Source organism: Calonectris borealis, chromosome 26, assembly GCF_964195595.1.
Source record: "Calonectris borealis chromosome 26, bCalBor7.hap1.2, whole genome shotgun sequence".
Classification (NCBI taxonomy): domain Eukaryota; kingdom Metazoa; phylum Chordata; class Aves; order Procellariiformes; family Procellariidae; genus Calonectris; species Calonectris borealis.
The window spans coordinates 784,910-789,364 of NC_134337.1; the positions used below are offsets into that span (position 1 = coordinate 784,910).

Consider the following 4,455-nt stretch of genomic DNA (forward strand, 5'->3'; position numbering starts at 1 on the left):
TAGGCATCACATCCCTCCTCTCTCACTGCCTGGGCAAGGGGGAGAATGTCGCCCTTGTCCTGAAGGACGTGGGGGTGCTCCTCATTGAAGATAGGAGAGTGGTAATGAAATTCTACTCTGACTTCCTGGAGAGGATTACTGGGAAGAGGATCCTGGAAAGGGCTGCATTCAAGGTGAGCCTTTTGATTTCCCCACCACTTGGGCAGACCCACAGCGGTTCCCCAGAACGGCTTGCATGTGGCCTGCCAGGACTGCTCAGGTCAGGCGAGAGCTCGGTTCCACCAGGTCTTGCTGCCCTGAACTCCTCCACTATTGAGTGGCTTGGCCACATTGAGGATGTCCTGCCACCTCCACGTTCCTCCATTGCAGGCTCCCCAGCTGCGGGACATGGTGGTGTCCCGGATGGTACCCATTGCTTCCCTGACTTTCACCGGCCGCGTCATCGTCTTTCCTGAGTAAGTACATTGGCAGCTTTAACCTCTGGCCGACACAGCTGCTCAGCTGCAGTTTGGTAGCATTTGCTCCTTGTGACCACGGGAGCCCTGCTGCAGGGACACTGAGCAGTGACTTGTTTGTGTCTGGCCTGTAGCCATGCCTGCGAGCAGACCTGATGGGACAGATGGAGGATTTTAGGCAACACTTGCTTCCCCATCACAGCCAGGACTCCTTTCCTGGGTGACCCCATTTCCCAGAACAGTCCTTGGGGATGGGGCGCAGTCGACTTGGGGAAAACAACGGCCTTTACAACAGTGCCAAACTCTGCCTGTGAGCAGGTGATCATGGCAAGTGGCAAGGGCTGGTGGTGCCGTGGGTCATGCCGGTGTCATCTCTTTGTTTCCAGGTTTGAACTGGAGTTTGTGCCCAAATCATGGACCAGGGACCCTCAGAAGGCCTTGAGAAATGTCCCTGGTGAGGACAAGTGGAACAAAAAAGAGGCTGTGTCACCTGCCAGGCAAAGCAAGGAAGGTAAAGCCGTTCCTGGCTTGTTTCCATAGCGCAGGCAACCATCTTCTATAATCTGATGGGAAAATCCCCGGCGATGATTGTCAAAAGGCTCTGACTGGCGCCAGACCTTCACGCCAGCTCGGCACAGCCTTTTCTCCTAATTGCTTGTTGGCTTCACGAGAACCCAGCCCTGGGGTGGGATGTGCCCAAGACGCCCATCCCTGGGTAGAGCAGGAGGGTGGGGATCCAAGGGCCCGTCCTCACTCCAGGAAATTACCTCTCCGAAAGACTGTCACCTCACCAGCATTGGCTAGCTCTTCTTTCCAAAACCATTAACACATTTGCAGAGGAGCCCTGCAAGCGCCGGTGTTGGGGAGGGTGCCAGACCTCTGGAGAGGGTGGCTGCGAGGGGAGCAGAACAGCCCTCTCGGATGTTTTGAGAAGAGGGCTGAGCACCCCTGTGTGTCACTGGGGCTGGCAGCGTCACAGCGATGCTCTTCTGACAAGGTGTCTCTTTCCTGGTTCCAGTGGTATTTGCTGAACTGCCCTTGCCTGCTCGTTCGAGCTTGACTAATAAGGAACATGAGCAACTCCAGGAAAAGACGTAGGTGAAAATGAGGGAGAAGCCTCTGGTCTAGTGATTCTGGAGGTTCAGGGCTGGCGTCTGCACGGGGTCATTTTCTGACCCAGCAAGAGCCCATTCCCCAGCCCCAAACACTCGCCGTTCATCGCTGCCCAACAGTGGTGAAGGCAGCGCCTGGAGCGGTGGGACGGGGCTGCCGGGAGCCCCCCACTTCACAGGGCTGGTTCCTCTCCGGCCCTTCAGGAAAGCCCCAGCATGGCCTCCTGAGCTGTGCATGGGGACAGCCGTGTGTCAGCTGAGGCTTCCGGCTCAGGGGTTTTCCTCTCCTGAGCTGAGTACAGCCATCGGCTGAGCTGCTGGAGACTGCGTAAACAGGCACACGGCTCGTGGGGGCGTGATGCGGCCCCAAACCCATCGCGTCCTCAGGCAGACCCCTCCCATTGTGTCCTTTCAGGGGGCTGCCAGCGATCTCAGGGGCCTCCTCTGGAGAAAAGCAGCCTGTGACCGGCCAACCCAAGGGCAAACCTGCACCCAAAGACCAAGCGTCAAAGCAGAACCGAGCGCAGCCAGCGAAACCTCGGAGGTGCAGGGGAGGAGGACAAGGAGAAAAGAAAGTTCCCGTCAGAAGCAAATTACCATCAACGAGCTCTGAGGCCGGGACGCCTGAGGAGCCCACCTACAAGGTCTTCATTCCACAGCCACCAAGACCTGAGACAGCACAATTACTAAATTCAAGGCCTGAGATGTTCTGGTCAGTGCTGACAGAACCACAGAAGACCGTATTGGCGGGATACAGCTTTGAGCCCTCCCTTCTGGTGCCAACAATGCACGCTGGGTCCAGGTCTACGCAATGCCACCCATTGAAGACCAGATCAGTGGTCTCCAGGATGGAGTGGCCCTGGCTGGAGTGATCAGGGCTTGGGGTGCCTGGAGCAGAGGGAGCACTGCTTGAGATGGCAAAACAGGTATATGATCCGAATCTGTGTTGTTCTTGGGTGCTATTTCCTTGTAGAAAAGCAGAGTTAGAGGGACATCGGGGCACCACTAAAGAGCCCTTAGTTCTGACTGATGTCATGGCTAAGTTGTCACCTTGGGCTCTTCCATCACCAGGGGCGAGGTACTCATTTTCCAAGGGTGTCCTCTCTTCTGTAGCCTCAGGAAACACACAAGGCCATGTTATTTGGCCATGTTTGGAAGGCCTAACTAACGGCAAGGCTGCTCTGGGCCGGAGAGGGGACTGTTTCTTCCCAGCTCGTTGCTCCTTTAGATCCCCGATGGGAAGAGAAAGGCTTTTTGGGTGAGTCTGGCACAGCTAGGGAGGAAACCGCTGCCACTGGCGAGGCTGCAGAGAAGGGGTAAATAGAGGGAGAGAAACGGTTGTCCTCCCTTCAGTGTCCTGACCCGAAGCCATCCGAGGGGTCTGCGTGTGGGCAAAGAGCTCCCAAAAGCTGCAGTATTGTTTTAGAAGAGTCTCTCTTCTTTTGCAGAAGCCCATCTGTCTTTGGGAGACAAGGAGCTCGGGAAAGAGATGAATAAAAACACAAAGGAGAAGTTGCAAAAGAGTGTCGACTCTTCAGTTGTTCGTATTGGTCCGGAATGGGGGAGAAGGGTTTTACAGTTGGCTGAGATCAGCTGAGCACCGTCTTGGAAGCGGGGCCATCTGAGGGACCTTTTCCATCCAAAGGACCTTTTCCATCCAAAGGACGTTTTCCATGGCCGCTATGGAAAGGACCCTGCTTTCTGGGGCAAGAGAGGGCAACCGGGCACTTGGAGCAATGTTGTGAAGATCTGAATGTCCCTGGAGGGGAACGGACAGGATGCAAGTGCAGCTGGGGAGGCGTGGAGGGCAGCTACGTGCAGGGGCAGTGGAGGCCACTTGAGCTTTCAGGCAGGGCCATAATGGACCGGGGAAGGAAAGAGAGCAAGGCTGAGCCCAGCTCCCCTGGGCTGGACTTTCTACTTCCACTTGGGGTAGAGCCAGAGCTCTTTACTCTCCTATTTATCTCCCAGATTATCCAATTTATATCTCATTTATATCTCTGTTTATGAAATCCTCCAAGTAGGTCTGCCATACGGCCATCCCATGGGCCACTCGCAGTGACAGAAGGCCCACCTCCAGTCCCAGCCCTATGGCACTCATGTAGCCTCCCGTTACCTGGCATTTTCCTCCTTGCCCAAACCCATCCTATTCAACCCAGGAACCAAACCGTTCTTACGTCAAGCTTCTGCTTAGGACCCCCTCCCACATCTGGGGGAAGGGGCCACCCTGATGCCGCCCTAAAAATTCAAGCCCAGACCTTGAGCAAAGGTTGTTCCTGATGACACTGGCGCGAGTGAGTGATGAGTGTCTGCAAAGCTGAAAGTCACTTTGCAGGGGTGGATCTTTCTGCACCGCTTTGCAAGAGATCCGAGGGTGCCAGGCTGGGAATTCGAACATGTTGTTGAAGTGCCAAAATGAGAGATCTATCCAGAACCAGGAGCTCAGTATTGAGGCGATTTGTATCTCGCTGGGGTGTCTGTACTGTCACCCTGTCCAGATGAGCTTGTCAAATCGGGACTTTCTATTAAGGGAAATCATAAAATCATGGCATAATTCTGGTTCGAGGGGACGTCGAGAGGTTTCCAGCCCAACACCATGCTCAGAGCATGGCTCAGCATCAGGCTGCTCAAGGACATGCCCAGTTGAGGTATGAACACCACCAAAGTCTTGCCCCTCTGGCTACAAGATCTGCGCATGCTTTGGGTAAAAAAGCCCTGCTTTTTAAGGCCCAAATCCTCTTTGGACCTTGGAGGTCCAAATAGTCATTTTTAAGGTACAAAACCTCATTTTTATGACACAATAATAGAATATAATAGAATAGAAGCCTAAAATGCAGTCTGACACCTAATATTCAGAGTCAAAGCCTCAGTTTTAGTTTGCAGTCTCA

At 54.3% G+C, this 4,455-nt stretch overlaps 1 long non-coding RNA gene across 1 annotated transcript; it reads left to right on the plus strand.

Moving 5' to 3' along the window:
- Window positions 1-1,478: 1,478 nt before the first annotated feature.
- LOC142093331 (uncharacterized) lies at window positions 1,479-3,074 on the plus strand. The gene is made up of 3 exons (XR_012677398.1): window positions 1,479-1,549; window positions 1,983-2,493; window positions 3,016-3,074. It is a non-coding gene; the product is annotated as an uncharacterized LOC142093331 (long non-coding RNA).
- Window positions 3,075-4,455: the final 1,381 nt, after the last annotated feature.